This window comes from Falco cherrug, chromosome 13, assembly GCF_023634085.1.
Source record: "Falco cherrug isolate bFalChe1 chromosome 13, bFalChe1.pri, whole genome shotgun sequence".
Classification (NCBI taxonomy): Eukaryota; Metazoa; Chordata; class Aves; order Falconiformes; family Falconidae; genus Falco; species Falco cherrug.
Genome location: NC_073709.1, coordinates 4,175,402 through 4,196,165, shown reverse-complemented (window position 1 = coordinate 4,196,165; position 20,764 = coordinate 4,175,402). Strand labels below are relative to the sequence as shown.

General features: G+C 38.5%; 1 long non-coding RNA gene across 2 annotated transcripts; it reads right to left on the bottom strand.

Annotated features, from left to right (window-relative positions):
* Positions 1 to 588: 588 nt before the first annotated feature.
* On the bottom strand, positions 589 to 19,331 carry LOC129737245 (uncharacterized). Of its 2 annotated transcripts, XR_008734854.1 has the most exons (4): positions 18,997 to 19,331; positions 18,766 to 18,884; positions 12,195 to 12,320; positions 10,545 to 10,779 (listed from the first exon to the last, which is right to left on the bottom strand). It is a non-coding gene; the product is annotated as an uncharacterized LOC129737245 (long non-coding RNA). The 2 variants fall into 2 exon arrangements; XR_008734855.1 differs by lacking the exons at positions 10,545 to 10,779; positions 12,195 to 12,320 and adding an exon at positions 589 to 852.
* Positions 19,332 to 20,764: the final 1,433 nt, after the last annotated feature.

The following is a 20,764-nucleotide window of genomic DNA, read 5'->3' as shown; positions in this document are numbered from 1 at the left end:
GGGGATTTCTTTAGACAATAGTTATATGTTCGAAAGGAAATTCCAGTCTTGTTTTATAAATCTGACAAAGAGAACCCTGATCTCAAGTGATCTTCTGGAAAATGGTGGTGCAAAGTCCTTTTTCTTCATGGAAACTGTGGGCCTGTGGGGTGGGAGGGAACCCTGGGAAGCTGTGTAGCACTTTTCCTGTGTACCAAAGGTACAGTTAGACCGTCCTTGACATATTTTTATCTAACTTGTTCTTCAAAACTTCTAATAAAAGACATTCTATACCCTTCCTTGTATCCAATTTTTCCTACTAGATCCACAAAGTTATTAAATTTAATGGAAAGGCTATGGGAAAACAGTGAAATTGTATATTTAACAATGTGGCGGAAAAAAAAGTACATCATACACTGTATTTAAAATGTATAAAGTACTGTGATGTTCTACTGTGTTACTTTAAAACATTTTAAATAGGTTTCAAGCTCAAAGTATGACTTATTAAGGCCTCTAAATTTGTGCAGTTCATAAATTTTTAAGCTGTTATTTTTATTCCACAGAATCAAAACAGAAACAGTTTTGCAAATTTCAGGCCAGAACATTTATTCATATATATGAATGTGTCAGGGGAAAATGGGCAGAGCTTCTCACGTCAGCAGGGTGGCACCCTGGACTATGTTTGTCAGGTTAAGCCTTACAACTACAAGTTTGCTTGCTCAGATTGACATGCTTATGTGCGTGCATTTTCTCTTCATCTTGTATCTGACCCCTCCAGAAAATAGCAGCCTGAAGTCAGTAGCCAGATGATTAAGGAGTAGCACAATTCTTTTGTCTGGGAACTCAGTCAAGATTTGTTTCCTGACTAGCCAGCTGCAAAATATTTACAATGAGAAAAAAGAAACCATGGAAGCAAGACTGCTCATCCAAAGGAATCTATATTTATATAAAACAGCAAAAAAACATCTACCAAACACTATCTTCTCACATGTATATTGATTCACAGGGCAAACATTATGGTCAGAGCTAAAGCTCTGTATCCTGTTTATCATACATAGGTCTCACATGAATGTCAACATACATATTCCCTGGCAATTCCTTGCACCGATCTTTTTTTTCCCCCTACACAACAGCACATGCAAAAATACACTAAAAATGTAAGTTCATGTTTTTATTCTTCCGTATTTTTCACCAGGAAGAAACTGAGTATGTTCTAGCAAGCGGTGGGGGGTTTATGTGCACAATTAACATGCAGTTAGGAAAGTATTCAGCAGTCCTTACATAAAACGTTTAATTAAGCTGTTTGCCAATATCAGTAAGTTTATATAATAGTGTGGTGTCTCTGGCATCTAATTTAGCACCTGAACATTCCCATTTTTTCCCCAGTAATATTCTTCAGTCTAATAGGCAGAGTTAATGTGACATTTGCATGAAAGATCAAAAGTTAAAATACTAATAATTCTGGGGTTATTTGCAATTACCTATTGATAAGGGGGTTTTGTCAAACATGGTATAGTTTAGTCAAAGTTAAAATAGAAATTAAATTCATTCTAAGGAATGCAAACAAATTGAAGAAGTGCTTAAAGTCAAATAAGGAATCACAAGTGATCTTAATTTTCCTCCCCTTAAGGATATTGAACTCCCACAGGAAGTTCTAAAGATCTTTCTATTTAGGTCATTATCTTTCATTATATAAAGCTTGTCTTTTCTCTTGAGACTTGAACATTTTGTACAAATGTACAGCCATTCCACTGGAATTCCTCCTGTGTCAGATGCTATTTCTAGCTCTGCTCTTCCAAGAGCAGGGCCAGTAACAAACCCATCCAGGAATGTCACTGTCCAGCAAACTGTTTCCTTTTTGCCCCAGGGCAGAGCAAGCCAATATGAGAGCCCTGCTAAAGGTACAAGTTCGCCTCTGCTGCTCGCTTATCGACACCTTCCCATCGCTGAGATGCCACAGAGGGAACCAAAACTGTTTTCCACCATGAACATGGGGTTTAGATAGCAACATGGCTCCTTACTTACTTACTCCCTACTAAATCTGTGCTTAAGTACAAAAGGAGGATTTAATAGAAACATACAAATATTCTTAACGCAGTCCCTCTTCTCTTTTATCCTGTCATATTTTTCAACTGACTTCTCCAATTAAAATGTCAGAAATGACTATTTAATTTTTTGATTAAAAATGAGCAGACCGATTTATTACTAAGAAACTAACTGATCCTGCTGCCTCCAATCCTCCTAAGTCTTATTTTTAAGAGCCGTTATGATTCATATTTTAAGCTTTTCATATAATGATAATAATGCTTCTTAGCTAAATTATCTAATCTTAAAAGCACCTAAGGTGACCAACATCTAATGCTTTCCCTTATAATTTGTAGACATAAGAGACACTAAAAAGTGCAAATTACTTCTTCCCTCTTACAGGTTTTTTTTTCATTAATATACTTGCCACAAACTGTAAACCATGCATATTTTACCCACATATTTATCCAAAAGTCTATCCATAAATTTGATTTCATATATTTTCCCAAAACAATTTTTTTTGTTCATTTACCAAAAATAGGATTTATTCACATATATACATGTATACTTTCCCTAGGAATTTTCATTAACACATTGACTAAGTATTTCAGCAGTCTTTTAGTAATTGCTGTAGGGCTTTTACCATTAATGTTTCTGTGGTGTCTGCACATCCTGAATTCTAAAAAACCTTGTAATGATTTAGCTTTTTCTGTCCAGTTTCTGTTGATTGTTATTGAGGGAAGATGAACTAGGGCAAGGTGAATTCTATGGTTTGATTTGAAGCCTGTGAGCTTTGTTATTCAAATCTTTTCTGGCACGGAGTTCTGCAGCCATGAGCGAGTTAAGAAGAAAAAAAGAAAGAAAAAGCCCTGTGACCTCTATTGACCTTTATTTTGAATTAGACAATTTCACTGAATCAGGAAGGGTAGTATGGGAAGCCCTAACTTAACTGTGGAATGGCATCAGTAAGGGTATGAGATGGTTAGAAACCCTGAGCAAAATGCTGAAACTCATTGGCCACTGCAGAACATAAACATGTTATTTATTCTCCCAGTTGTTTCCTCTGTGTGACAATTGGAAATCCTGTGAAATAACTACTGAATTCTCTTATTACAGTTACTGGAGTCTTTACCATCTGAACACATGAAATTATTTAAAAGGAGATTATACAAATAAAGAGCAATTCAGAGAATGATAGCTCAAAATAAGCTGTTTCTCTGGCTGTCTCTCCCCTCTCCATTCCCTCTTTGCCCCTGTAGACAATATTGTGAAGGCAAAATGGCCAAACTGCTGTTGTGGGAAACCGTGCAAGTGACAAAAGCTGACATACACATAAACCTACAAATTTCTGACATGCACCAGTCCTGGAAGATTTAAGAATGACAACAATTAAAAAGATTGTTCTAGACTGCCATTGTAAAACTATTGATGTCACACCTTCAGAAGAACTGAAGGACCTTTAAAGCAGCAATCTTTAGAGCACAGGTTACCAGGGTCCAGTCCTCACTTTTCAGCTGATACATAAAATAGGTCCAGCAGGAAACACCCAGCTAAATGTAGTCAATAGCCTTGCAGTTAGGTTACACAAAAGATCTGGGATGTGGCTGTTCAAAGTCACTGGACTAAATAAGGAAAACCATTTTCCTGCAGCTTGGGAATAGTTTTTTTCCCATTTAGATAGAATCTCCCATAAGAAGGTAAGAACCTGGTAAGAAACTCCATCCTAAAGTAGAGAAAACTTTGCTGAAGTTTAACCTATATTGAAGAGACATGCTTTAAACAAATTGGTATCCTCTAGCTGTTTCAATGGAAAATTAAGGAACGGTTCTCTGAATTGTCAAAGGACTCTTCTGACTGATGCTGGCAGCCAGGAGAGTGGAGGGAGAAAGGGGTGGAAGCTGGCTCATGTGAAATTACAGCCAGAGGCACAGAATGGAACAAAAGAGTAGTTCACCTTGTGATTGTGGCACTTCAAAATTTCTAAGGTTAATGCTTTCACTGCTTTATACTATTGCCATATTCCAGTCTAAAGGTTTAAAAATATGTATAATCATTGCCAAGTCTAAATCTAAATTCCAGAAATACATTGAGTTGAAGCTGACTGCTGTTGTAATGGTTCTAAGCATTTTGAAGTGTTTTTTTCTCATAAGCAGCACTTCTTTCTTGCAAGGGTTACACTTGGTCTCATTGTTCAGCTAGTAATTGATCTCAGGCATTCGCAAAATTGGGAAATGGTCCCTCCTGACTCTTCGTTCTTAATTACAAATTAAGACATGACCCTTAATTGGACTACACGTGGAAGAGTTTCCCTGCCATTCTGGAGTTCAGAAGTGCCATTCACTGTCCTGCTGTAACCAGGAAGGCTGTCAGCACATCGTGGCCGATGTTACGAAGTGCTGTAGCTGTTGTCAATAAAAAAGCCTCATGGCCCGATCTGAGCACTGGTATTACACAAGCAGAAGCAGCATATTCTGGGTCCACATTACCATAGTCGGCAGAAGTTTGTAGCGCAGCAGGGTATCTAGTGGTCTTAAAGGATTTTCTGACATTTATGAGTAGTATATCACTCCATGCTTATAGCTGCGGTAAAACAGCAGTGTAAACAGTGGAGAACAACTCTGTGAGATAATACCGTATTTCAGTCTCACCAGCAATTTCATATAATCAGTATAATTAGATTAGGATTGATTGTTGTGTAATGGGTTACAGTCAAGGGCTCTGGAGGTTGCTCTGACTGGAGTTTTGTCATTTCCCTTTTAAATTTGAACATAAATCCTGAGCACAAGTATACTATCTGTGATTTTTTTAAAAAAAATTAGGTTTAAAATAGGATATTTTTTCTCACAAGGTGCTCTTTCTTTCAGCAAGAATTTGACTGAAACAGACAATCTGCTTTTCTCTGCCGCAGGAAAAGTTCTCAGAGAGTGCAAAGAGAGAGAGACAGGAAGAGTTACTGCCTCTGGGAAATCAGGCCCTGAAAAATCACATGTCCATCCCAAATCTAATGGAAGCAGGATGATACCATCCCAGCAAATTCAAACTACTTCGCTTGTTTTAATAAAAACTAAATTAAGAATCCTGAGTTCATGTAGCAACTGTGTTATTTTCTTGATAAGATTTACTCACAGCATCATTTCTCCACCAGAGTTAGCTATTTGACTCAGTTTAGTATTTTGACTAATTTAGTATTATCATAAAAAAATCTAAGATGTTCCTAGATATAGTACTTTCTCAGGATGTGTTCATATCTTTATTTACCCAGCATCATGGAAATATATATATGGCATACATTCTAATTTTGTATTTTCAAACAACTCCTAAAGTAAAATATACTACCCAGTAAATAAAATTGGTTTTGGCTGATTTGTCCCTATTTCCAGGACCCTGGGTGTACCTTAATCACCCTTCCCAGCCTCACCTGAGCTCCCTGGCCTCCACCCCGCCGCCCCCCCCCCGCCCCCCCGCCCCCCCATTCCGCTCCCCCAGCTCATGGGCCTGGGACCCTCTTTGAGTTTGCTCAGATGCTGGCCTGTTGCTTGAGCTCTGCTGTTGGTAGGTTTGTGTTCAGTTGAGTCTCTTTCTGCTCCTGAGGTGCCTTCTGGTTCTGCTTGTTATCTTGCACTGTCTGGGGCTTTTTTTGGGGGGGGTGGCAACATCTGTTGCTATTATCAGCTTTGCCCTGCTTGGCTGCTGCAGGACTTTGGTCAGTAAGGTCTGTGTCCCTCCTTGTGTGGTTATTGCCCCTGACTCCTCTGGAGTAGCCCTGCTTCTGCTGCTCTCTATGGCTGTATTTTAGGTGCATCTAAAGTAAAAATCTAAATAAGTCTACCGCAACCTTTGCTCATTCCAGCCTTTCACAAATAATGGTACCTTACAAAGAAAGTGTTATTCCCTATGAAATATTCAGAATGGTTTTACACTTACAAGTTAAATATACTGTATAAGGGTTTTCAGGCTTTGTTCAGTGTTGAAAACAAGCATCATTCATGTATTTCATGAAGTGAGCTGTTCATTGCTGCTCTGCAACTACATGTAGTTAGAGCAGAAAGTTAGTATGTAATAGAGGCTACAAGCTCAGTGACAGACTGTGCCAGAATTCTTTAGATGGTGCAAATGTTTGGTTTTTTTTCCTCAGATAGGCAGGATACACCCTGCTTTGGAGTTTTATGTCTCAGTTTTGTATGATATGTGTGAAAATGTCTTTTACACAGTCTAAACTGCATAAATATTTGGGTTTGGAGCGTTATTGCAGGTCTGAAGTGAATCTCCAGGCTGCCCAGTTACTGCATGGTGATTTGGTTTAGTCCACCAGAAGGTCTGTCACAACTGAACACCAAAGTCATCACTTTCTAAAGTTCCAAAACAATGTCTGGTCCTTGCACCAGCTTTGAACTATGCCTGAGCTGGTTGAGGGAGACCAGACTAAAATGACTTTTAGCTAAAACTCTTGAACTGCGCACATGGTATTCTCAGCACTGTCTACTGAATTTATTTTATTGTACTAAATTAGTAACTAATACAGCCTTAGCTTTTGTCATAGGCTGCACTGTTAACCTTACTGACAACACGGTAGTATTTAAACTCCTTCAGAGCTGACAGAAGCACAACACTGTTCTTGATTTTTGCCTAACTAGAAAACCTGCGATTGCCTTATACTGTGTCCCATGTTCTAATCTAAAGAATGCAGTAATAAAATGCCAGATGCAAGGGCATTTTTCTTACTGCAGAAGAGTAGGAAAAGGTCAGGGAACATGATTGCCACACACCCTTGATAGTAACAGTTTTAAAAAAATTGTAGCCTTAGAAATTGTGTAAGGGTTTTGGGAAAGATCATGTCTGTTTTCGAGGTTGTGACATTTTCTATACAAGTCCCAGATCTCTCTTTTGAATTTCTAACATCTCCAGCCCAGTGTCATGCAAGGTAAGCAGAAAGACTTCCATTACATACAGACTACTTTCAATTTTAAATTCTCTTTGTTTTTAACACTTGAGGAAATACGCACTTTAATTTCTTTTCAGAACTTCCCTTAAAAAAGGCTACTCAATATCAGGATTACTGAAGTGTTACCTGAGGATATATGGAGAGTGAAAGTAGAATAGTTTCTGAAGGCTGCCCAGCCTTGGAGTTTCATAGCCTGTGTAGTGCAAAGGAGAATTTTACAGGCAACACAGTTAGGGACATGGGTTTGTTTTGAGTCATTTAGTCTCACTGCAGGGCTTGGCTTTCAAGAAGGCATTTAGGACTGTGCAGACAGAAGTTCGGGGGGGCTCTTTGGAAGAACCTAAGTAGAGTTTGCATTTCTGATTTTTATTATCCACATGTTTCAGTTGCCCCCAAGAACTTTGGCTAATCACATTGTATTATTGATTATAAAAGCCAGGAAAACCAAAACAGACTGTGTATTAGACTGCTTTGCAGAAACTGTGCTTTATATTTCTGAAACAGAAAAATCAACTGGATATACAAGAAAGAAATATTTCCGCGGAGATACAGATGGAAGTGGTTTTGTATAGAACATAGTCTGTCCTGTTTCATAGTTTTCAGATGTATAGGACTTGTAGCAATTCAGATATTGGAATAATTATGCAAATTAGATTAGCAAATGACATACGATAGAGAGCATAACTTTGTTCCATTTGCCAGTGTGTTATCTGTCTTCCAGGTGTGGAACAGATTCCATGTGAACAGTTAATGCTCTAGCTGTGGCAGCTCACTGTTATGATTAAGCCACATGTTCAGGGTGACACAGTAGTGTCAAGGTGACTTTTCTGGAGATTTACTGTTCCAACTGGCCTCCCAAAAGTCAGTAAGGTTTTTAAGGGGCTCTCCAGTTGTTTAAGACAGCAGATACAACTAGACTTCCTACTTTTCTTCCCACTTGTAATGTTAGGCTTCTCAATCTGTAAGTAGGAAAAACCTACACTGTTATTCTCCTCTGGAGAGGTTTACTTGTGAGCCAACTTTACCCGCTACAAATAAAGGCAGGTGAGGGGAACAATTTGATTCTAGCATCACTGGAAAAGATTTGCTACCATAGACAGCACTGTGAAGAATAATGGCGTTGCTGTGGTCTTGGTACTTCACTCCTGCTCTAGTATTTCCTTTCTAGTGTCTGCTAAGGTACCATCTAATCAGGCTTGTACCAGGGGATCCATCTGGAACAGAGAGAGAGATGAGGCTGTGTTGTAAGTGGCTAGGAGCTGCTGAGCAGCATTTCCCTGAACGTCTGAATACAACTGCCATACCAGTACACGTGACAATAGGAAGGCACGATAAAGCAGGGTTGGGAGATGAAGAGTGGAACCTTTCACAACTTTATAAACAGACTAAATGATAGTAGCACAAGGAGGGCTGCTTGTGTTCCTACTTGGACAACAAACCGAGTGTAGAATTCCAGTGCATGTATGGTTTTCATTAAGCTTTGTGTAACTTTTCATAGTTGATTTTTATGAAAGCGCCATGAGTTATTTATTAAGTAGCTTAAATTTGTGGATTATGTATTCAGGATATGTTTTTTTTTTACTTGTGCCTTAATGTTACAATTAAAAAAAAAACAACAACAATTTGGTAACTGTGCTTTTTAGAAAGTTCATTATCAAGTGATGCTGTGTGGATTATTTCATGACTGTGTCATGGATTACCTCACAGTGGAAGTCAAAGCTGGGAGCTATGCTGTCATTGCATGGGACTTGATTCACCCACTGTATGTCTTACTCGTGCTTTTTTTTAACCTTATAAAACTTCCTAAGTATGGCAATTGTATAAAACCTCTAAACATTCTTTACAAAGGTGTGAGCAAGCAGGCTATTTAGTTTTTGTAGAAAACAGACAGGAAATTAAGTGCAATGAGTGGTACAAAAACTAGTGATTTCAAATTACTGGTAACAACGGAAGACAGACAGTGTGAAGTTCTTGGTGCATACAGCTTTTGCTGTGGCCTTTTCTTTCTAGTCTCAGCCCTACTTTCTCGAGGGGTAGAAGACTGAAAGCCACCCTGCTTTTCAGCTGAAGGGATCATAGGTCAGCAACTAGCCTTTGTTTTCAATAATTTGTAGGTAGAAAGGCTGGTCAGACAGTCTTCAAGATAAACTGCTATTCCCAGTATGAAGAGGCCTCAAGGACCTTGTAAAACCAGGCTTATAATTCCTTCCCTCTGAGCGTGTTGTTGGTTTTGGGGTGGTTTATTGTTTTGGTGGTTGGGGTTTGTTTAGGGTTTTTTGGGGGGGCGGGGTTGAGGTGGGGGTGAGGGAAGCACATTTATGATGTTTTCTTAGTCAGTTCCTAATACTGGGATACTGCCACAGCCAAGGTTCCTCAGAGCTCAGTATCTGTTCTTAAGATGTTTGCCATGGTTGGCTGTAGTAGATTGCTCTCTGCAAGGTTTTATGGTGTTCTGCTGTTTTGCATATTACCACAGTGGGCTGGCAAGCAGGGTTTTGAGGCTCATGGGGTGAAACTAATCCATGCTTTTGCACTCTTGCAGAAATCCTGGCAGGACTTTAGCCCATGAGGAGAGTTGGATAGAGGACAAGGGCTGGGGGGAGGTTAGAAATTGCATTTGAGACTCTGCTGGGAGTCTTAATACTGGTAATGTGTTCAGCATGATAAGTAGAAAAAATGCTTGTTTGGGAGAGCTGACAAGAGACCAGCAAGGTATGTTTTGGTGCTACAGATAGATGACTCCTTTCTGACACTTTTCTTGGCTGGACAGGCTTACCATACTATTTCAGAGCAAACACCACCAACAACTGCCAGAGCAGTAACAGAGCACTTCCTGTACTTAAAATTCAATTTTACATTCCCTGCAGAAATACACATGGTTTGCAGTGAAATAAATAGTTTAGCATGTTTGGTATTAATATTATTAGCTCCTTGCTGTTTGTATGCATTTTTGTGCCAGAATAATTTTATATGAGAAAAATGTCTTGAAAGCTTTTGTACAGATGAAATGCAATACTTGGAAAAAGCCTCCAAAAGGCCTCATGTAGTGTTCTGTGCTGTATACTAATCCGTAATATGATGGAGTGATTCAAACTGACCTTCACAAAATGTTTAGCTTCTTGCTTATACACCCAGCAAACGCTTTCTGTGGTAGAATTTTCATTTGTAAATCCAGGATGCCAGAGGGAATAACGGATGGCAAAGAGAAGTACTTTGAGTGGCACACTCTGAAGCTAAACCAGCATGAGAGGATGGGATGGGATGGTGGCTGAGTCAGTCATTGAGCAAAATGTACTATTTAATTCTGAAGACTGTAGTGATGTTTTTTACGCTAGGCCTTCAGTATATTCACCACTTAATACATGAGTGAGTGGGTTTGACACTAAGAAGTCAGGATGGGGAGCTCAAAGATAAGGTGATAATTTGTGACAGGCTGAATGATGCTTTGGTTGGTTAGAAACAGATGAGATAGACAGGACAGGACTGATTCTAAACAGAATTCTCTCTAGTCATTGCTTACATGTACCTGACTGGGGAAGAAAAACTCACAACTACCCAATATGAGGCGATTGGTTTTTTTTAAGGTGCATATTGAGTCTGTACCATGAAGTGCAATGCTAATGGCATAACAGCAATGGCAGGTGTAATGAGTCACAAGATAAATGCTAACAAGCCAAGGTCTTAATTGCAGGACTGGATCTTTGGATGTGCATAGGAATTGACAGCTGGCAGATAAAAGGCCTGAGAGATTTGTTATTGGAGTCTACTTCAGCATGCTGCTTCTCCTTCAGGGCTCAGCCAGTCTCTTGCATGATTTGAATCTAATGTGAGTCCTGTAAGTACAAAGGATGGTGGAGCTCAAATTGTGACACTAAATCACAGAAGCAAACTGCATGGTGTTATGAGAAGGAAAGTTGTGTGTTAAAGAAAAATAATGTATAGCTCTGAGACATCAACATGGAAGCTAGTGCTAACTTACTATACCATCAAATGACTACTTTCTAACAGAAGCATATGTGTAAAATCTTGCCAATTGCTGCAAACTAAGATTTGCATCGCATGGATGCAGATAATTTCATTAAGTAATAACTGAGCTCAGTAAAATTAATTGGTTCCATTCCTCTACGTGGGCACACCCTGTAACAGCACCAACTCTTGATTTTAACATCAGCAGTTCTCTTAAAAATTTTTATATATGATGCTTCCAGAATTTCTCATATGGCATTTCTCTTGCATTTTTTCAATGTCAGGAAACTTTTGTTTTAGCATGCCTTCTCCTGTTCTTCTAGTAATCTGGTGTGTCATAATACATCTTGCCTGTTTATTTCTGAATTCCTTCTTACCTGCCCAAATTTCTGATTATTTTTCCCCCACTCTCATCTTTTGAAGCAAAGCATTTTTATATTGGTCCTTACTGCAAGCCAGCATTGCTATTTTTTGTTCAAGATTTGTTAGACTTTTTCTTCCTGTTTTTGAGAGAACATTGGTTTTGGAAGGCTGGCATTTTAGGGTGGTTCTTAGTTTTGAAAAACATTTTTAAAGTATTTTTTTCTTCATCTGTAAGTTTTATATTTCATAGCATGGCAAATGTTCAAAGTGGGGGGAAAATTCATTGCTCTCAGTCATTGTTTCCTGTATTCCTCTGATGGTAGCTATACATAGTTATTTAGCAATGTGGTAATAGCTAGTGTAGATGTGCTGAGACAGGTTTAGATAAAGTCTGCTCAGATACTAGTAGAAATTCAGCTATAATGGTAGAGGCTACGCAAACTCACTAGGGGCTCTCAGTAAACATGCAGCAGCTGAATCCAGAGTTACTATAGCTATGCTGCTAGTATTTCAACCGGTTTATTGGTTTCCAGTTTGGACAGAACTTTGAGCACAGGCAGACAGATGTACCCTGAGCCAAATGAGTGCCTTGTTGACATGAGCAGGCTGAAGTAGAAGGCATGTAGGATCTGCAATGTCATTTTCTCAAGATGGTGGGATGGCAGAGGGTTGAAGTCTGACAACTTTGTCTAGTTTAATGGTCCTACAAGTATAATCCTCAATACAAGATTGCAGAATTTGTCCCATAGTTGGATACAACAATTTAGTTACACATTTTTAGGAAGAGCCGAAATTACAGAGAGGTTTGGAAACAACAAGGCTTGTTTGCATCCCTATTAGCCTAATGGAAAATCTAATCTATAGAAATGTCATAAATGGTGGGGCTTATTTATAGATAAAAGTACTGTGTTTATTTTACCTTGTAGTTGAACAGTCATCCTCATCAGGCCATCTACTCCTATGCACACATGAAATAAAATCTCCTCAGGGGGGCACTATTGGTTTAAGCACAGTATAGACCAGGTACAGTTTCAGCTCGATTTTCCTGTGTAGTACATTAACAAAAAAGCTTAAGGAGCTCCTAGAATAACTTTTAAAGTCAAAGTTAAAAGAAGCTAAAAGAAGTGTTAAGGGTTAAGTGTAAAGGGTTTTCAATTTTATAAGTCTGGTATAAAGTAAATCTAGTTACATAATGTCTACAGCCAGAATTTTTACTTCCACTTAAAACAGGATTATACTAGGCTTATTATTTAGAAATTTGGTATTTACTGTTTCATTTTTTTTCCTATTCCTTCAGCTACAAGTTTTTTTGGTGTAAAAGCAGAGGGGAAATCAAATGTTACTATATGCGACACTGGATTTCCTGCTGTTAGACACTAGGATATATAAATTGAGCAGACCCATATTGATGGTGAAAAATGTGATACAGGAAGAATTTATTTGGTAATTTAGAGGAAGCTTCCTGCTTGGTGTCTGTTTCCCAAACCCATGATAACTCAACTGCAATTTATTTCTAAACATGTATGCTGTTAAGCTTCTTTTACTACCTCTCGAACAGCTGGATTTCTCTGTTACTACTGTTATTAAGCACTGGGATAATTATTAACTCTTCAAAGAGCAGACATATAAATATGATGTTATCGGTGATAATGAAGTCATCATAAAACAAGCCAAGGAAAACTGGCAGTAAGGAATGAAAATAACACTAAACCCCTATTTTTACTATTTTTATAATTGTCTTGCTGCAAAAGCATTTAGTAGGTAAAACTGAACTATGTCTTGGGCCTTAAGTGAGAAATTCCTTCAAAGAAACAAGCCCTGAATTCTTCACAAGAAGGATTAGCAGTTCCTAAATGCCTGACTAATTTCTTAAAACACAGTCTGTGTTGCTATGAAGGAAACTACAGTACTTCTCATACTTCACTGTTACATGCTTCCACTTAACTGCATCAAGACAAGACAGAAGCAGTAAGAGAAAGAACTATGCAGGGTAAAAGATCTGAGCTCAGAGCAGCACAGTTATGATGAAGTCAAGTCAACCCGAATAATTTGCTAGAGCAAATATGCACTCAGCGTAGAAGGATCAGCTCTGCAATGTTAAATAAAAATCCTCACAAGCTGGAAGCATGTCAGTCATCTTTTTAATGAAACTACGGATGGATTAGGTAAAGTATCAAGGGTTCAGGTGCTGATAATTTGAGTCAGAGGTTACTTGTAAGCTATTTCCTGTGCCCTCTGTAAGAACTGCTGCTTTTTCTGCCAGCTGCTATCTGTTCTGCTGTGCTCCACATGCATCACTCCAGGATGAAAGCTTCAGCTCCAGCAGAGATCTCATCAGAGTCAGAAGACCTCTTGATACTTTGAGATAATGATGATTATTAGTGCCAACGCCCCTTTTGGGTGACTGTCAGCCTAAACTATAGCACAAAATTGGCTATCCTCGTTTGTTAATTAATTTTGTTTGTAAAATACTCCTCTGAGGGAGAGGGAATAAATGTTACCATTAAGGACTTAAATAGGCTTTCACATGAAATACCATAACCAGCTGCAGGTCAGCAACAAACCATTCTTTGTTAAGGTGTTTTCCTTTTACAGAGATACAGACTTAACAAGCTGAATAATCTCATCTTTTTAAGGTAGACTGTTAAGGTGGACTACTTCTATGATAAAAAATATCCTATAGGTCATAGTAGCAAAAAGTAATTGTAAGGAATACATTTAGAACCATTATTATTTTAGTATAGCATTTTCTGAAAAAACTTGTGAAATGGGTTACAATGTTTTTTCTGTTTGATTAATATTTTATATGGGTTTTGACTTGTTATTAATATTTACAAGTAATAATATTAAGCAAAAATACTTTCTGGCCCACACTAGAACTATCAACCTGGAATCGAGACAGATATACACAAAAATTGGAATTCTAATCTTACCCAGGTTATCAAAAAAACCAAAAAAAATCAAATAATTTTAGCAGATTGCTTAATATATAAGCATTGAAAAATCAGTAGTATGTGAAATTGTTTCATAATAGATTAAGGAAAAAAATCTGACATCTCAGTATCAGCGTGAGATCACAGGGGAAGATTACTCTTTTTGCCAAACAATCCTTTCACCTTTAAGCCACCAGCACACTAAATTATACCCTTAATTTAGATAATATCAGAAATTTTCTTACAGAGTAGTATGTAAAAATCATAAAGAACTTCAGTATTGTTTGTCCACCTTGGGAAAAAATATAGCATTTTATAGGTGTGTGTATATATAGCTGTCAAGAAGAATCCACCCAAGGAAGATATTAGACACTGGAAAGGAATATACAGGAAACAGCTGTTGATGTGACAGTGCTTCAGAAAAGCCTAAACAAAATGACCAAATGTACCACTGTAGGTTTCAGCAGAAGAAAAACTAGCCGCCATAGAAAAATACTTGAACAAAAATTCTAAAAATGGGGTAGATTTGGGTTAAAAATGGTAAGGTAAAAATAAGAAAATAAGGGAAAGGGAAATAGCTAAGAAGTTCAGATTTGTTAACATGGGATAGCAGTCACTATTTTAATTGCTTCTACTTAACATCATTTTTTCTATTTAGTATAATGGTAGTTATCACACTGTGATTATATAGATAAGAACCTCTGAGTTTCTTCTCAAGATTACTTCTAACAGACTACAGAAAATAACCTAGGTATTGTAACTATACACCACTAGCTCATTCACTAGACGTAACAGAAGTAAAGCTGATATGAACGTGCCAGTAATTGTGCGCTACTGAAAAGAGCTCTAGCATTTACTGTGGTTTACTTGGCTTCCCTACCCTCCAGTTCCAGGCTACTGGCCCCATTACCCCAGCATCGGAGCAGCCAGGTGACTACATGCTCATCTGGACAATAGCTGAAATCTTTTTGCATATCTTGAAGCTCACTCAGGGATAGGGATGGGGTGGCTATTGCCTTGTTTTATGAGTTCTGCCTCTTCCTCCTCCTCATGATGGCCCTGCTTTAGAGTAGCCTGCCTCATCCACTTCTTCCTCCTTCCCCTTCTTAGGAGTTTCCAAGAGATGGTTCCCAAAGTATGGAGATGACGGCAATGCTAAGTACAAATACCAGACCCATCTCATGGCCAGTAATTTTATCATATCATAAACCAGTGTTAAGCTGTACAGCAAAATGATAACCTTAATCCAGCCCCCAGAGGTGATAAATAGCACAACAGGGAACACGTACAGCAAGTAAGGTGTTACATAAAGCAGTTCTGAGAACAAGCACAATTCTGAGAGCAAATAAATCAACATTGTGACCAGCAACTACTAAACTAATATAATGAATGCAAGTAACAAATTTGTTTTAACATGCTCTGGTCAGATCTGTCATTATTTCAAACCTTTGTGCCCCATGTTGGGTGCCAAAAAGAGGATCATGGTTTAACCTGGCAGGCAGCTAAATGCCACACAGCCACTCACGCATTCCCTTGCAGTGGGATGGGGAAGAGAATCAGAGAACAGATAAAACTTGTGGGTTGAGATAAAGACAGTTTAATAGGGCAGAAAAGGAAGGGAAAATAATAATGATAAAAGAATATACAAAAGAAGCAATGCACAATGCAATTGCTCACCACCTGCTGACCAATGCCCAGCCAGTTCCCGAGCAGTTCATATACTGGGCATGACATCATATGGTATAGAATATCCCTTTGGCCAGTCTGGGTCAGCTGTGTCCCCTCCCAGCTTCTTATGCCCCCTAGCCTCCTTGCTGGTGGGGCAGTGTGAGAAGTTGAAAAGTCCTTGCCTTAGTGTAAGCACCGCCCAGCAACAACTAAAACATCAGTGTATTACCAATGTTATTCTCCTCCTAAATCCAAAACACAGCACTGTACCAGCTACTAGGAAGAAAATTAACTCTATCCCAGCTGAAATCAGGACAAAATCTTTATGGCATATTTTCCAAAGATGAACAGAAGTAGGTAAAAATACCAATTTTGTGTTCATCTCCAATTTAATTGAATTCATGATTAAACTGGTATCACAGTGAATTGAACCATCTGGACATAATGCAAACAAAGGAGTCTTACAGTTAACAGTGGCCTCTGAAAGAGGTGTGAATGAGTAGGCTGTTCCGAGTTTTAGGTGGCTCATGATCCACACTCTTGCAAGAAGCTTAATCAGGAATGCTATCTAGTAAGTGTAATGACCGTTTTTTATCCAGCATTAGTTATTTTTTTGTGACCTTTAGGTTTTTTCTATAAATTAGTTCAAATATTTTAATATCAGTCTTTTTAATGTAATGATGTAAAAGAGTAACTTGTATTTTCTTGCTCTACAAGTTGTCAAAGGATTTTCCCAAAGGTAAAATAGAGATTCTTAAATTATTTTAATTGTTTCACTAGTATTTCATAGAAAGAAAAGCTGTTTTGAGACTTATATAATTTGACAAATAACCAGGGGTAAATTCAAACATGAAAATGAATAGATAATCCTGAGAGAAGGGAGCTCAGAAGAAAACATTTGAACTGAAATGATTCTACAATTATATTCTTAGTGCTGTATATTTTTCATTCTTCTTGTGGGCATTACAAAGTCCATGTACACAAACTGAAATTTCAAAAACAGAAATGTACTCCATCCAGCTCATTATTTACTGACCTTTGGGAAGATCCTAAACACCATCTCCAGCTGGTGAGGAATGCCTCTCTAATGAGACACGCTAACATCAAAGGTGATGCAGGGCTCTATGTGAAATGGAAGCTAATAACCTCTGCTGAGCTAATAAATAGGGGTTTCATGACAGCATTGCCCAAGCTACTGGGGTCAAGTGACATCAAGACTGCAAAAACGTGGATGAAAGTAGGGAGGCACCCGCAAGAGTCTGTGGCAAAGGATGGGGAGGCAATTACCCGTAATGTGGTGCTGTGTGAAGCAAAGCAAACAATGTCATAATAAAATGAAACTGAGGCAACTGGAGTTTGAAGAGGTAAGAAAGTCTTGTCACAAGGCATACAAAACCTCTTCCGTTTTGTTAAGCTGAATGGCGAGTGTGCTTTATACTAAAGGAAAACACTGGAGTAGAAAATCAGCTCAATGTTTCTGTATGTTACAGATCCAAGATGGCATAGTGCTGCTGATACAATTACAGTGCCTTGCTTTTCTAGCCACTGATCTGCATATACACAGCTAGCTGTAATTGCTAACAATTAGCAGACTGGGCTGCGCTTTGCTTCTTGTCAGAGGAAATGCATAGTGTGCCCTATAATTCATCTTTCTGACCCAGTTCATAGGAAACGCTGCTCATACTGGCAGGAACTTGTTTGACAGAAGGCATGTCAGCAAGAGCTTTTGCTCAGTCTCACTCCACTGGCCACAACAGCAGTTAGTACCAAAGCTATTGTCCTAAGTAACTGCTGTCCTTGCTGTAACGTTTAACACTTGCTTTTCAAAGAAAACAATCTACTTTGCTTGTATGTAGCAAATAACAAAGGGAAGTTCATGGACAACATTATTAGACAGTCTTGTAGTTCACAGATAAAAGTTAGAAACGCAGATAAATGTTTTATTGACTAGGCAGGAAAAAGATCTGAATTGTAATACTAAGTTCAAAATTTTTTTTTTTTGTAAGGCAGTATTTGTCTGATACTCTCTTAAGAGTCTGGGCCTAAGCAAACATTTAGGAATGGCTATTAAATTCAAAAATAAAGATAAATACCTCGTTGGTTTTGATCACATCAGCTGACTTGCCACAGTAACATCCTTCCTGCCAGTCCAACTGATTGAAAAGGAACAAAAAGCTGTAAGCGCCTCCTTCTTCAGCTCAATAGTAGTATTAAATATAACACTTTCCCCAACTGTTTCACAGTTTTAAGTACCCATGTAGTTTTTCAAGTGAATTAAGACTTGTCTAATGTGCAATGTTGTAGGAGTTAGAATTTGGCTCTACTGTTGCAGTTCTACCCCTGTCAATATACTGCATTGACTTCTCTTGAGTTTAAAATGCAGTGTATTTAAAAAACGTAGTTAAGTACTTCAAGTTAGAACCTCATATAATCAAGTCACTGTTTAACAAAAAATCATTATTGGAAGTCACTGCTAGATTTGTGTGAACGTGCCAGATTGCACTTTTAATTGTAAAATAATTGAAAATGATGGATTCAATATCCACATGGCTAAAAAGGAATTGGATGGATGTGGATATGTTAGCCAGCCACGGCTGGAAATTGTAAATACCTGTTCCTGCGACTAGCATTCTATCTGACAGGAAATTCTGATGCATTTGCACTGACACTGATGTGGGGAACTGTCTTGAATCACAGATAACCGTACAGGATATTCTTTGTCTGCTGTCTCTGTACTTATTTCTTGCTACTTAGTAAAACTGGACATAAACTGTAAAATGTCTGGGATCTCTGGAAAAACCTTAAATGGAAAACAGCCACTTTCCCTAACCCCCTACTGTTTTGTTCTTAATTTTTCACTCCAAATACTCTAATTCTGAGGTTACTTACAGTCCTTGCTCAGGAAGTTCCCTTCAAGTTGATGGGGAATTTTGGTCACATCAGAGCAGATGCAGTAGCAGGGAAGAAATCTTCAGCAACTGTTGTGGGATTTCCCCTTCTTTCCACTCCTGTGGAACAAGAAGTAACTTTTAGTCTACTGTACTTGTGGGAGCTTTGGGAATTCCTAGCCACACTTAAAAAGACTCGACCCCTCAGTGCCCTTACTCTTCCCTTTATTACCTCATCTACTCCTATAGCCCTGGCTTTACAGGGAAACAGGTTTCTCCGGGAGCAAAGATAGGACAAGGATGGTGACTGTCCTTATCATTAGTTTGCAGTTTTCACCAGCCACTGTCCTGTCAAGTCAGCCCATATTCAGAAAATTCTAGTTTTGACTGCACTTTCATAACGCTGTTGTGGATCCCAAGCATCCATGGTTCCTGTTTTGCCCTCTTCTGATGTTTTGCCAGGCCAGGCAAAGGCCTAGCAACTGAGCTGTGCAGATCAGTACGCAAAAACAGCAGCAAGAGCTTTGTCTCTGCTGCGCTTTCCTTTGCTTGTGTAGGAGAGGAAGAGAAAACCACGGTCTCTTGCATCAGCTAAAGATGGGTAGATCTTCTCCAAAACCAGGCTCCTCCCCTGGCTCACTGTGGGCAGGGCTGACCAGAATTTTTTTTTCAAACTCTCAGGAGGTAAATGGGGCTGTACACAGTTACACTTTGTATGCAGACTCAAGGCATTACTTTGTGTTCTAGTCATTCTTTTTCAATTTTTATTTTGCAACAACAGGCATAGGAAATTATGCTATGAGGGAAAAGAAGTTAAAGTGAGATCATGAGTAATTCTGTAATTTGCAGATCTGGGGTCTAGGCACAGATTCTTTATAACTTCCCTGTCTTCTGTGTAGAATCTTTGTGGTACCAATAGAAATAAGATGGGGATGCTTTACCCATAGAAGAACAAACACTAAATTTCAAATAACAAGGTTAATCTCTAAATCTTTTCTTTCAGAATTAGTAGGCCATACATGGTATTAAATACTGACTGTTCTAGAGAATGGAGATGTGAAAGACGGTTCTCTGCATTTTTTAGTTCCAAAATATTCCAGAATATGCATTTCTAGAATAGTTTAAACTATTAAAACTTAAATGCAGGAAAATTATTACTAAACCTAGTGTTTCAAAGTAAAAGAATAATTCAAACTATCTTATTGCTTCTACTATAGCCAAAATAGAATATGTTACTTTCCAAGGGGAAGATAGAGATGTAATTTCAAATTGAATCATATCATTTAGGAAAGCTGCATATACACTAATGAAATTTGAAAGCTAGGAGTGTGATTTTTAGGAGGTGTACAGTTCTGGGATTATGAGAGGAGAGGCACAAAGATGGGTTCTTACTATCTGAGGTGGCCCGCTGGTTTGCTAACTTAGGAAGTGGTACTGGTCTAAGCATACACTTCACCAGACAGCTGAGCATCCAGTTCCACCCCAGGGGGTGAAGGAGTGGAGGGAGGAGGATTTCAGTCAGTTCCCACTTTGAGACATAAGCAGCCACGAGCTTTCTCTATTTCTAACTCAGGTTGCCAACTTCCTCAGCCGGTTCTGAATTGCAGTAACAAAGTTCTGGGACTTATCACTAGAAAATGTAGTCATCAAACTTGTTTTTAGGAATCTTCCCACGTAAAAAGTGCTAAACCAATGCGGCCAAATATATCACAAGCTACAGATTATAGTGATATTGCCCTGCCACTTGAAGTGCAGCTGTGACTTCTTAGCATTTCCTGGATCAATAGTCCTGAAGACTCCTGACAGCTATGCTAAAAATGGATGCCTTCCATATTCAGTTTGGAATCAGAAAAACAACTCGAGACGAAGAATTCTTTCTACCTTTTACTTCATTTCAAGGGTTGTCTGTGAAGCAAGGGCTCAGCAATTAAAGGTAGACAGCTTCCCGTCCTATGGCAAGTTGTCTCACCTCCCTTATGTGGCTGCATTTTAAATAACTA